Genomic DNA, 15,460 nt, shown 5'->3' on the forward strand with positions numbered 1-15,460 from the left:
TGAATCATTTTGGCCCTGGACCTGAATTTGTCCCTGACACGTCCAGGATGCTCTGGTGTCCCGAGCGCCTGCGTGAGGATATCGTTTTGGCCCTGGACCTGAATTTGTCCCTGACTAAGCTTCTCCTCTAATTGAGCCTAATGCACGCATATATTCAAGCAATTAGTATATGAATTATATACACTAACTCATGAGTAGAACTCAATTAAGGATTAATATATACTTACTATCTTCTCGGCAATTTCCTTGTCGTAATCAGTGACAAGTTTTCTACTCTTGGTGCGAGATTTAATCCAAACACGGTGGCGGGGAGGATCTGCAACTTCGAGGTCCTTTTTCTACATAACGTTATAACAATGAAATGAGTACCAATTAAATTGTATAGCACATTATAGCACATTAAATTTTAAGTATTACTTACCACAGCTTCCCGTACGTTCACCATTCCACTCCGACCACTTCGATGTCTGGATTGAATTTTTGAGGAACGTTCACGTTGCACCTTACTCAATTCCTACAATGCCAAAAAAATACATTAGATACATGTACTTGTATTTAAGAGTTTATCTTAGTGTTAATATAATTAGCGTACCAGAAATTCAGGAGTTAGTCGACTTTCAACAAATTTGCACCAATCAGCAGCGTCGATCTCCGGGTGCTTTTCAGGGACTTGTGCCAGTCGTCCTGCATCATTCTCTTTCAACGCGGGCATTATGATGTCTTTTGTCATCCTATTCTTGAAGTCTTTCATTAACTTCCCAGCTAGGATGAGACAATCATGTTTGAAGGTGTCCGGCACAATGAACCCCGTCTATTTTGAAGGAAAACAAACACGGTTAGAGTCAACATTTGGAGTAATAGAAAAACAAATCAAAATTCTAACAAATAATAGCTGACCTGAATGTCTTTCCAAACTTTATTTTTCAGAGTCTGGTTGACTTCTTTCCAGTTTTTATAAGCCAACCCTATTGTCTGCCGACATCTGACTCCCAGAGTGGATACGAGCTTCGCGTAGCTTTTCCCACAGTATTGACCTTTATCATTAACTTCGAGGGCCACTCTTTTGCCCTGATCCATTAGTTTAGATATTTCATTCATTTGCGTCGGCCCTCGTGTATTGTGGTTGGACACTCATTTTCTGCTCCCGAATCAGATCCTGATTCTGAGTTCGCCATGTCTACACCATTAACAAACAAACTTCAAAGTTAGCTACATATATAACAAGTAGTGTATATGAAATATTAAAAGCATAAACAAATTGTTAAGTATTCAGGACGATTCACAACCACAATATAAAGTAAGCTATATATCAAGTTACCAATTAGACACGTTTTCTTTTCTTTTTTTGTTTATGTTTGCCTGAATCACAATTGACCCATATTCCCTCATTGATATCGTTTCTAATGTATTCAGCGTCGTCTTCCTCAATGTTACGATCAATTCCCATGAGTTGCTCATGAATTGGTTGTCCAACAATAAGTCATCGTAACATAAGTCAGCATTCTCCTCATCCTCTTCAGTCTCTAAGAACCTCCTCTCTGGTGTCGATAAAACAATAGACCATTTATCATTAGCCGGATCAGAAATGTAAGAAACTTGAGCTGCTTGGCTAGCCATGATGAATGGATCATTCTTGCTTCCTCTCTTACTTAAATCAACCAAAGTAAAACCAAGCTCGTCAGGTTTTACTCCAACGTTGTTGTCAAACCAAGCTGCGACGATACGTATACCACTATTTTGAACCTCTCGAGCATCATCTCTTGACTTTGTATGAAAACGTTTACCCCTTACAATGTACGCTTCATGCTTTGCAACCGCAAAAGTTGGTCCAAGGGCAATACGACTCAACACATCAGATACTCCATGATTCGGTTCGTTCAACTTTGCTATAATGGTATTCCTTAACCACCCAATGAAAGTTTGACGATGTTGGTCTGCAACCCATTTTTTTTATTTTTTTGATTTCTTGGAACCATTGATTGTAACAGCTCCATATGGTCACTGTAAAACAAGTAAGATAAATCAAGTTATTGTTCATCGTGACTTAAGTAATGTTAATCAAACAAAAGGTACTTACGTTATATATGGTTGAACCTCTGCGTTATTGTTCATCACGACTAATTGAGCTTGATCTAGTTCAAGCTTGGACACTGTCACCATTGTCCCTTTGCCCCTTAATCCTCTATCAACATCATCTGGGTCAGTTCTTGGTTTGCTAATTCCTATTGCCTCAACTCCAGCCATGTACTCTGAACAAAATTCCACAGCCTCTTCAGATATGTAGCACTCAACCATACATGCTTCTGGCCGATAGTGGTTACGCACATAACTTTTAAGTACCTTCATATTTCTTTCAAATGGATACATCCATCTCGCCCACACCGGCCCACACAGCCTTGCTTCTCTCACTAGATGAACCATTAAATGGATCATGATGTCGAAAAAAGATGGCGGAAAAAACTTTTCCAGGTTGCACAATGTTTTGACTACATGTTCATGTAATGCATCTAACTTATCCAATTCTAATTCCTTCCCGCACAACCTATTAAAGAAAATGCAAACATGTGTCAAACACTCTCGAACATTTTTTGGCAAGACTGATCTAATGGCAATTGGAAGTAGATGTTGCATTAACGCATGACAATCATGTGATTTCAGACCCATTAGTTTCAATTCAGTCTCATTCACCAAGTTTTTGATGTTAGACGAGTAACCATCGGGTACTTTCATATTTGCAAGTGATTTGCAAACTGTTTGTTTCTCTTTTTTGGACAAAGTGAAACAAGCAGGAGGCAAATATAAACGTTCACCTTTCTTCTCAGGTGCCAGAGATTGTCGTATACCCATTTCAACGAGATCTAAACGACTATTTAGACCGTCCTTAGTTTTGCCGGGAATATCAAGTAAGGTACCAATAATACTCTCACACACATTTTTTTCAATATGCATGACATCCAAACAATGTCGAACTAGTAGACTTTTCCAATATGGAAGATGAAAGAAGATTGACTTTCTTTGAAAACAACCATTAGTTTTTTTATTTTTTTGCGTCTTTCCATACTTAAAATGTACAAGTTGAACTTGTTGGAGAATTTGTTCCACAGACAGTGGCAAAGGAGCCATATCACCCTCTTCAGTACCATCGAATGCTTTCTTCTTCCGTCTATCAGGATGATTTGCAGGCAAGTACCGTCTGTGACCCATATAACACATCTTGTGTCCATTTGCCAAGCGACGAGCCGATGTGTTAGTGCAACAAATCGGACAACCTTCGTAACCTTTTGTGCTTAACCCTGATAAATTACTATAAGCAGGGAAATCACTGACACTCCACAACAACACAGCTTTCAGATTAAAAAATTCTTTTTTAAAACCATCATAGACCTGAACCCCGTTCTCATACAATTCTATTAAATCGTCAATCAATGGTTCCAAATATACATCGATATTATGTCCAGGTTGTTGCGGGCCTGATATCATTAAAGAAAGCATGTTAAATTTCCTCTTCATCACTAACCAGGGAGGAAGATTGTAACACCCTAACTACCTTAGGCGTATTACGTGATTTTTAAACATACTGTGCAGCTCGTTGCTAATCAACGAGGTTTATGGAAAAACGTGATTAATTAAAATTTTGCTTTTTAATTAAACTTATAAAACAATATTACAAAAGACTCGGGATCCCGATTATAAAATCATTTACAAAAGATTTAACTGATTAACTGTTACATAAAATAAAAGTCGTCTAACGACCAGTTACAAAAAAAATCAGCCTTGCTGTCCCGATGATCGTACGCTCCAGGCCTAACCGCCCCGACATGTACAACCTTCATAAGCTCGCTCACGGTCCATCAGCACTAGCCTTGCCTTACCTACACATCAACGTAGAACTGTGAGTCGACAGACTCAGTAAGAAAAGCATAATAATACTCATACATAATACTAACTGCCGTGTCCAACACGATACTGAGTCCCGCTACTGCCATGTCCAACATGGTACTGAGCCACTACTGCCATGTCCAACATGGTACTGAGTTCTGAACGTTCATAGGGACGGTACTATTGACACGTAACAACACGATCGGTCGAGCCGGTCATACTCATTCTGCTGGTCATACTCCGGCTGTACCGACGTGTTACTATATCCTCTCGATCGGTCGAACCGGTCATACTCCGGCTTCGGTCATACTCCGGCCTGTACCGACGGGATACGTCAATAGCACGGAACCACCAACCAAGTGTCGGCTGATCGGTCAAAGCCGGTCATACTCATTCTTGGTCATACTCCAGCCTGTACCGACGTGACAGGGTTGGATGGTTCGAAGCCAACATACAACTAATGTAATCTAATAGGCTTCCTACATGCTCGCTAAACATGTAATCTACATATGCATCTTGTTATACTAATCTTACTGGATTCCGATTTCAGGTGTGCTTGGTCAACTTGTGGAACCGAAGCCGAGTGGCGGATTACGGCTCCTAAACCATAAAAATCACAACGCTATAAGTGACACGCTAAATCACTTCCCGGGGACTAAAACTAGGAACTAAAAGTTTCCCTATCGATAAAAAGCATGGCAATACCCCTAAAAACATAAAAACGAGGAAAACTAGGGTCCCTGAATTTTCCCCAACCGGTAGACCGGTTGCCCAACCGGAATTCCGGTTCTGGAAAATTCAGAACCCTCATCCGGAGTCGGATGCTGGCAACCGACCCGGTTCCTCGCAGTGCGACCAACTAAAATTCTCATAACTCGACCAATTCAACCCCAATTGGTACCAAACTTTCCAGACCTGTTCTAAACACCCCAAAGAACAAATCTAAGGCCTCAAAACCACCCAGAAAACACAGATACAAAAATCACCATTAAAGACCAAGCTTTGAGTTCCAAAACTCAAACTTGGTTAAATCCACTAACATGCATCCAAACCTAGTTAATTCTACTCAACTAAGCATGAATAAGCCTCTGAAAACACACAAGAACAACCAGCAACTTCACAGAAACAAAATGAACCATTTCTTTCAAAAATCACATATTTCAACATAGAAACTAAAAGCTTTGAACAATCCTATCTAACATGCTTCAACACAGCCCAATTTAACTTCAATTAACATGCTTTAACCCACATAAATTAACACAAAACCACAGCAGCAACAGCAACTATAAATCATGCAAGAATCATCACATTTTCATCAAAATTTCAATAAAATTCAAGAGAAAACCAAAGAGCTAACCTAGCTTGAAGAATGCTTGGCTTTGGATGAGAATCCACTAAGAAATCAAAGCAAAAATCCCCCCCTTGCACCCACATGCACAGCCGAGAGAGAGAGAGGAAAAGAGAGAGAGAGTTTTGAGTGAAATTTGGAAATTTTCTTTCTTTTTCTAACTTAGTGATTTTTTTGCTAAAAAGAGAAAATGAATAACTATAAGCAATAAACATTTCAGCCAAGTATACAATTAAAATAACATTTAATTTTTCAAATAAAAAGTCACTAAAGACAAAAGTCATTGGGGCAAAAAGACCATTTTGCCCCTCCACCATAAAATCACAAAAATCATACTAAAGGGGTATTTTTGGGAAATTCTAAATTCCCGGCCATTCCCGACATTCCCAATGTCTAAAACCCGTCCCCAAAATACTAACATACTAAGTTGTGATTTCTACTGAGCCAAACGCCGAGTTCCAAAATACCGGGCACCAGAAATGCAAAATATGCAAGCTACTGAACAACATAAATAACAGTATCATAAATTATTTAAATAGCTATAAATAATTTCATAATTAATCACAATTAACTGATAATTTCCAAATTAGCTAAGCGGGCTTTACAACTATCCCCCCCTTTAAAAGGATTTCGTCCCCGAAATCTAACCTGGATAACTCTGGATATTGAGCTCTCATATCTGTCTCTAGCTCCCAGGTGGCTTCCTCCACCTTGCTGTTTCTCCAGAGTACTTTGACCAATGCTATGGTCTTATTCCGAAGGACTTTATCCTTTCTATCCAGGATCTGCACTGGCTGTTCCTCATAAGTCATATCTGGCTGAAGCTGAAGACTCTCATAACTGAGTATATGAGAGGGGTCTGAAACGTATTTTCTCAACATTGAGACATGGAATACGTTGTGCCTAGCGATAAAATTTGGAGGCAATGCTAACCGATATGCCACTTGACCTATCTTCTCGAGAATCTCGAAAGGTCCTGTAAATCTAGGGCATAACTTGCCTCTTTTTCCGAAACGTTTAATCCCCTTCATCGGAGATACTCGTAAAAACACATGTTCCCCTACTTGGAACTCAACATCTACTCGCGTTTCGGATGCGTAACTCTTACCATGTACGCTCTGTGAGGCAAGCATTCTAGCTTTTATCTTTTCTATTGCCTCATTGGTCCGTTGAACTGACTCTGGACCTAGGTATTTCCTCTCCCCTGTCTCATCCCAGTGGATAGGGGATCTACATTTCCTACCGTACAACAGTTCATAGGGAGCCATCCCTATCGTACTCTGATAACTGTTGTTGTACGAAAATTCTATCAACGGTAGATACTTACTCCATGAGCCTTCAAAGTCCATAACACAGGCTCTCAACATATCCTCCAATATCTGAATTGTCCTTTCGGACTGACCATCTGTCTGAGGATGGAATGATGTACTAAATTTTAGCTTTGTACCCATTGCCCGTTGCAAACTTTGCCAAAATTTGGAGGTGAACTTCGGATCCCTGTCCGAAACTATAGACTTCGGTACCCCGTGAAGTCTCACTATTTCTCTGACGTACAGTTACGCCGTGATCCTTGAAAATGTTGTTCTAACCGGCAGAAAATGAGCAGATTTCGTAAATCGATCCACCACTACCCAGATGGAATCATACATACCCGTGGTCCTAGGTAACCCGACCACAAAATCCATCGTAATATCCTCCCATTTCCATTCTGGTAGGGTTAGAGGCTGCAACAACCCTGCTGGTCTCTGATGTTCAGCCTTGATCTGCTGACAAGTGAGGCATCTCGATACGAATTCTACCAAATTCTTCTTCATACCGTTCCACCAGAAGTACGGTTTCAAATCTTGGTACATCTTGGTGGTGCCGGGATGCAGAGAATACGGGGTAGAATGAGCCTCCTCAAAGATCTCGTTTCTAAGTTCCACACTGTTCGGAACACAAACTCTGGCTTTATACAAAAGCATCCCACTATCTGACACTGAAAAGTCCTTGGCTTGACCAGCTAACACCTCATCTCGGATTTTCACTAACTCCGGATCTGTCATCTGAGCGACTTTTATTCTTTCTAATAGATCAGATTGCAGCGTCAAGTTGTGAAGCTGACCTACCACAAACTCAATGCTGGATCTAACCATATCCTCAGCTAGATGGGGTGAGATCTGAACCATGCTAGCTACTTGCCCGGGACCCTTTCTGCTCAGGGCATCGGCCACTACATTGGCTTTTCCGGGATGATAGAGGATCTCGCAATCGTAATCCTTCACTAATTCCAACCAACGCCTTTGTCTCATGTTCAAATCTTTCTGAGTAAAGAAATACTTGAGACTTTTATGGTCGGTATAGATCTCACACTTCTCCCCATAAAGGTAATGCCGCCAAATCTTCAGTGCAAAAACCACTGCGGCTAATTCTAAATCATGAGTCGGGTATCGCTGTTCATAATCCTTTAGCGACGGGAGGCATAAGCGATAACCCGATCGGCTTGCATCAATACACACCCCAAACCCTGTTTGGATGCGTCACAGTAGACTACGAACTTCTCCTTGTCCGAGGGCAAAGCTAGTACCAGAGCAGTAATCAACCTCTGTTTCAGCTCCTGAAAACTAGCTTCGCATTTATCTGACCAGATAAACCGCTGATTCTTCTTTGTAAGCTCGGTTAGGGGCATTGAGATTTTGGAGAACCCCTCCACGTACCTACGGTAGTATCCAGCTAATCCCAAGAAGCTTCTGATCTCTGTCACTGTCTTCGGTCTCGGCCAATCCCTGACGGATTCAATCTTCCCGGGATCCACCTTGATCCCATCTTTACTCACAATGTGCCCTAGGAAGGACACCTGAGATAGCCAGAACTCGCATTTCTTGAACTTGGCATAAAGTCTATGTTCTTGAAGCCGTTGCAGTACCATCTGCAGATGTAACTCATGCTCCTCTTCTGATTGAGAGTACACGAGGATGTCGTCGATAAACACAATCACACAGATATCGAGGAAATCCTTGAATACCCTATTCATCAGGTCCATGAATGCTGCAGGAGCATTGGTTAGTCCGAATGACATAACCAGAAACTCGTAATGTCCATACCTAGTGCGGAAAGCCGTCTTCGGAATGTCCTCCTCTCGGATTCTCAACTGATGATAACCCGAACGGAGATCAATCTTAGAAAAGACCGTCTTTCCCTGAAGCTGATCGAACAAGTCATCGATCCTAGGTAATGGATATTTATTCTTCACCGTCAGCTTGTTCAACTCCCTGTAGTCGATGCACATCCTCATAGATCCATCCTTCTTCTTGACGAACAAAACCGGGGTTCCCCAGGGTGACACACTGGGCCGAATGAAGCCTAAGTCAAACAACCCTTGGAGCTGAATCTTTAATTCCTTAAGTTCAGCTGGAGCCATTCTATACGGGGCTTTGGAAACCGGATCCACCCCTGGTGCCAAGTCAATCACGAAATCAATCTCCCACTGAGGTGGTAACCCTGGAAGTTCTTCGGGAAAAACGTCCAAAAATTCCCGAACCACTCTGATGTCCTCTGGCCGAATGGTGTCTGGCCGAGTGGTGTCCACCACCACGGCCAGAAACCCTAAGCACCCGCCGTGCAACAATTCTCTCGCTGACATAGCCGAGATCACCGGGATCCGAGATCCCTGAACTGAACCCACAAATACAAACGGTTCTTCACTTTCCGGTTGGAAGACCACCATCTTCCTTTTACAGTCAATGCTCGCCGAATATTTAGATAGGAAATCCATTCCTAAAATAATATCAAATTCGACTAAGCTCATCTCTATCAGATCAGCGCTTAACTCTTTACCATCTATCCTGATCGGCATAGACCTAATCCACCTATTGGAGATAACCAATTCTCCGCCAGGTAAAAGGGTTCCAAACCCTGAGTCATATCTGTCATACGGTCTATTCAATTTACTAGAGATTCTAGCAGCCACATAAAAACAACCTTGACCCAAGCACTCACCCGGAGGATGCCTCTCACTAACGAGATACTCCAGTAGGAATAACGGGTCTCAACACTACCCTGACGACCGCCTTGATTCTGGTTCCCTCGGAACCTCTTGTTCTGCCTCGAGCCACCGGATGCAGTGGATGATTCCTCCTCCAGTCCATGGCCGAACCACTACCTCCCCTGCTGAAACCTGACGCAGAAGGGGTAGGAGCCCCGCCACATTCCGGAGTCCTAACTGATTCCACATACATCTAGCTGCGCCCTCAGCTCACCATGCTTTCTTCGCCATCTCAGCATAGATGGTCTTATCGTCGATAGTGATCATAAGGTCATACTTGATCTTCACATTAAGTCCATTGAGATATTTTCTTTCTTACTGAAATCGGTTCGCACAAATCCCGAGGCTAACCTCACCAACCGATTAAACTGAGTAATATATTCCGTCATGCTCATATTCTCTCGCTGGGTCAGGTGGGCGAACTCTTTCCTCTTGGCGCTTCTGACCGCCTCGTTATAACATTTAACGCTGAAGAGTTCCTAAAACCTTTCCCAGGTCATAGTGATGACGTCATGGATCTGAGACACCATGTCCCACCAGACCAGAGCGTCTTCTTAAAACTGAAAAGTGGCACTCACCACTCTGCCGTTCCCGGTGACACCCATAAAGTTTAGAATCTTGGGGATCACCGTCAGCCACTGCTCGGCTTTCATCACGTCCGGACCTCCCAGGAAAACCGGAGGTGCTTGCTTCCGGAACCGCTCATACAGAGGTTCCAATCTATGGGCCGCCACCACTATCTCGGCCTGGGCAGCAGGGGCAGGTGCCACTGGAACTGCAGGAGCACCCTGCTGTCTCAACCTCTGAATCTCGAGGTCTTGTTCTTCTATCCGGGCTTGCATTTCCGCAAACCGAACTTCCCAATTCTGGGCTTCCTGATTGACTTGGGCAGCCTGCGGCGAGTTAACATCGCTCCAACCGCGAACTCTGCCCCTGGGACCTCTACCTCGGCCCAAAACACTTGAGGGGAACTGAGCTCCTCGACCTTGATCTGACCGTGAGATGCCCTGACTCCTAATATTTCGTCTGGCGTCCATCTAGTCTGAACCGCCTCGAAATCCCGAGTTGGCACTTCAGGTCACGATCATCGAGAGCTTACTAATGCCGCTTAATTTGGAAATTAAAAAAAACGAAACATGCGCCTATTCTACTATCAGGCTACTAACATGCTTCCTAATAGGCTTTTCTTTTTCATAACTGAATAAAATAAACTACTAAAGCAATAAAGGCTTACTGAACCGTGAACCGAGCTAACTGCTGATGATGATTGTACATGTCGTGACGATCTTCGGAAGACAACCTGGCGGCTCTGATACCAAATTGTAACACCCTAACTACCTTAGGCGTATTACGTGATTTTTAAACATACTGTGCAGCTCGTTGCTAATCAACGAGGTTTATGGAAAAACGTGATTAATTAAAATTTTGCTTTTTAATTAAACTTATAAAACAATATTACAAAAGACTCGGGATCCCGATTATAAAATCATTTACAAAAGATTTAACTGATTAACTGTTACATAAAATAAAAGTCGTCTAACGACCAGTTACAAAAAAAATCAGCCTTGCTGTCCCGATGATCGTACGCTCCAGGCCTAACCGCCCCGACATGTACAACCTTCATAAGCTCGCTCACGGTCCATCAGCACTAGCCTTGCCTTACCTACACATCAACGTAGAACTGTGAGTCGACAGACTCAGTAAGAAAAGCATAATAATACTCATACATAATACTAACTGTCGTGTCCAACACGATACTGAGTCCCGCTACTGCCATGTCCAACATGGTACTGAGCCACTACTGCCATGTCCAACATGGTGCCGAGTTCTGAACGTTCATAGGGACGGTACTATTGACACGTAACAACTTGATCGGTCGAACCGGTCATACTCCGGCTGCTGGTCATACTCCGGCTGTACCGACGTGTTACTATATCCTCACCGATCGGTCGAGCGAACCGGTCATACTCCGGCTGCCGGTCATACTCCACTGTCACCGAGCGGGATACGTCAATAGCACGGAACCACCAACCAAGTGTCGGCTGATCGGTCAAACCGGTCATACTCATTCTTGGTCATACTCCGGCACATCTCGTACCGACGTGACAGGGTTGGATGGTTCGAAGCCAACATACAACTAATGTAATCTAATAGGCTTCCTACATGCTCGCTAAACATGTAATCTACATATGCATACTGTTATACTAATCTTACCTGGATTCCGATTTCGGTGTGCTTAGGTCAACCTGACTGGAACTGAAGCTGAGTGGCGGATTACTGGCTCCTAAACCATAAAAATCACAACGCTATAAGTGACACGCTAAATCACTTCCCGGGGACTAAAACTAGGAACTAAAAGTTTCCCTATCGATAAAAAGCATGGCAATACCCCTAAAAACATAAAAACGAGGAAAACTAGGGTCCCTGAATTTTCCCCAACCGGTAGACCGGTTGCCCAACCGGAATTCCGGTTTTGGAAAATTCAGAACCCTCATCCGGAATTCCGGATGCACAACCGGAATTCCGGTTCCTCGCAGGCAGCCAACTAAAATTCTCATAACTCGACCAATTCAACCCCAATTGGTACCAAACTTTCCAGACCTGTTCTAAACACCCCAAAGAACAAATCTAAGGCCTCAAAACCACCCAGAAAACACAGATACAAAAATCACCATTAAAGACCAAGCTTTGAGTTCCAAAACTCAAACTTGGTTAAATCCACTAACATGCATCCAAACCTAGTTAATTCTACTCAACTAAGCATGAATAAGCCTCTGAAAACACACAAGAACAACCAGCAACTTCACAGAAACAAAATGAACCATTTCTTTCAAAAATCACATATTTCAACATAGAAACTAAAAGCTTTGAACAATCCTATCTAACATGCTTCAACACAGCCCAATTTAACTTCAATTAACATGCTTTAACCCACATAAATTAACACAAAACCACAGCAGCAACAACAACTATAAATCATGCAAGAATCATCACATTTTCATCAAAATTTCAATAAAATTCAAGAGAAAACCAAAGAGCTAACCTAGCTTGAAGAATGCTTGGCTTTGGATGAGAATCCACTAAGAAATCAAAGCAAAAATCCCCCCCTTGCACCCACATGCACAGCCGAGAGAGAGAGAGGAAAAGAGAGAGAGAGTTTTGAGTGAAATTTGGAAATTTTCTTTCTTTTTCTAACTTAGTGATTTTTTTGCTAAAAAGAGAAAATGAATAACTATAAGCAATAAACATTTCAGCCAAGTATACAATTAAAATAACATTTAATTTTTCAAATAAAAAGTCACTAAAGACAAAAGTCATTGGGGCAAAAAGACCATTTTGCCCCTCCACCATAAAATCACAAAAATCATACTAAAGGGGTATTTTTGGGAAATTCTAAATTCCCGGCCATTCCCGACATTCCCAATGTCTAAAACCCGTCCCCAAAATACTAACATACTAAGTTGTGATTTCTACTGAGCCAAACGCCGAGTTCCAAAATACCGGGCACCGGAAATGCAAAATATGCAAGCTACTGAACAACATAAATAACAGTATCATAAATTATTTAAATAGCTATAAATAATTTCATAATTAATCACAATTAACTGATAATTTCCAAATTAGCTAAGCGGGCTTTACAAAGATTGTACATAACTAGGAAGACAGGCCATGAACTATGACGACTACTTAGAGATCTATGTGGATTTACTCCATCCGCAGACAGACCGAGACGAATGTGTCTTGGTTTAGATTTGAATTCAGGATTTATGTAGTTCACTTTTTTCCAAGCTTGGGAATCTGCAGGATGTCTAAGTTTTCCATCTTTCACTCTCTTGGTCTCATGCCAAATCAAATTTTCAGAATGTTCTGCACTACGATATAATCGTTTCAGTCGCGGAATCAAAGGCATGTACCACATCACTTTTTGGGGGATAAGTTTCCTATTCTCCTTACTCTTGTTTACTTTATGGCGGGATAAACCGCAAGTCGGGCAATAATTCATGTCTGCATATTCCTTACGATATAAAATGCAATCGTTCGGACATGCATGAATTTTTTCATACTTCAATCCTATAGAATTTAACGTTTTTTTCACTTCATAAGTAGATTCCGGAAAGCAGTTGGCAAATGGTAAGATATCTTTAAAAGCAGCTAAAAATTGAGTAAAACATTTATCGCTCACTCCATTTTCTGCTTTTATGTTGTAAAACTTTACCATTGTTGGTAATCTTAGTTTTTTACAACCATCGAACAGAGGTTTATCAGCATCACTAAGAAAATTATCGAATTTCTCAGGATCATTAAGAAATTCCTCCTGTGCTTCGTTAAGCAAGTCCAATGGATAATCATGAAAATCATTACCCTCGATATCATCTACCCCCCGCTTTCCTAATGGATATGGATCATTAGGTAAATGTTCGCCATGGTAATACCAATTAGTATAACTTCTATTGAAACCTCGTAAATACACATGGTCCTTAATCATTGTAATATTCCCTTTAGATACATTACAACAATCTACACACGGACAATGAATACGATCGTGATTTGTAGAATTCTTTAAGGCAAACTCTAAAAATGCATCGAACCCTACTTGAAATCGCAGTGTGTCTCTCTCCTCACGCATCCATGATTTATCCATAACAAAAATCCTATCCAAAAAAATTCAGTATTTAGTAACTACTTATAGCTAGTTACTAATTACACAATGTAACTAACTAAGTTTCTCACAATTTATTCATATTAATTTATAAATTACTCAAATTCTCGTTTTAGATTAGTTCATATTATTAGGTTGTTTTGTTGATTAGAATGTTATTAAAATGTTAAATATTTTTAATAAATAAAATTGAGTGGAAAAATTTTTGGTAAAGCAATAAAGGTATTAACTAATATTTTCCCCTTTTAATTAACTTTTTCTCTTTATTTTCTTTGAAAAATAAAAATCCACATTGAACCTCTCAAATGAAAGAAAAAAAAATAAAAAAAAGAAGGATTTTATATGTTTATTTTGTTAATTTATTTAGTAACTAATTATATCTAGTTACTAATTACACAATGTAACTAACTAAGTTTCTCACACAATTTATTCATATTAATTTATAAATTACTCAAATTTTCGTTTTACATTAGTTCATGTTATTAGGTTGTTTAGTTGATTAGAATGTTGGTAAAATTAAAAAGTTTACATAAATGTGAATATTATTATTTTTTATGTGACCTAACTTCTTATTACTATGTTATAATTAACTATATTATGAATGGTTTTAGTAAGATTTATCCTAATTCTACCGAAATTTCGGCAGCATAACGGCTGTAATTGGACGTTCCCAAAAATTTTACAAGTGCCTAAAATAACAAACAAAACAGATAAACAATACAAAATTAATCCACCCATCCGACCGCAGTACATGTATTCGCAGAACCTACTTCACTACGGATGAATATTTAAGATATTCAAACTCAACTAACATGCATTGATAATTAATTATATATTAAGAAAAAGTTAGTAAAAGTATATACCTATAATTGCAAGCCAAAATACGCTACACACAAAATTATGCCGAACCCCTATAATATAAAGAAATACAACGAAATTACAAAATTAATTATTTCATAACTTATAACTAGTTATAAAAAATTGTAACAAGTTACTTAGTTACTAAATTATACATACATATATATAATCAATTATATCTCACACTATTATCTCAAAAAAATAAAATTATATCACACACTAATTCAATTTTAAAATTTTTATTTCTAAACTAATGAAATCCCTCCAATGTCATTTTATTCACAATAAATATATATTGCAAAAAATATATAAAATACAATTACAAAATTTATTTTCATAAAAAATATACACACACTATATACACACACACAATATATACACACATTATATAGAAATATTCAATAAAATATACAAATACATATATATACTATACATTGAGGTATAAATTAGTACCTAATAACCGCAATCCGACGACCACCGTAAAAAATCCCGACACTATACACATAAAACACAATAATATTACTAATAAAATAAAAAAAACTCAAATAATAATTTACAAAAACAAAAAATAAAACAATATACATAATACAATAAGAATAGAAGCAATATTTATACCTTAAACGAGGTTGAGATTGAACAATTTCTCAACAAAAATGGGTGGCCGGATTTCACACCCAAAGTTTACTATTTG

This window comes from Cannabis sativa, chromosome 8 (assembly GCF_029168945.1).
Source record: "Cannabis sativa cultivar Pink pepper isolate KNU-18-1 chromosome 8, ASM2916894v1, whole genome shotgun sequence".
Classification (NCBI taxonomy): Eukaryota; Viridiplantae; Streptophyta; class Magnoliopsida; order Rosales; family Cannabaceae; genus Cannabis; species Cannabis sativa.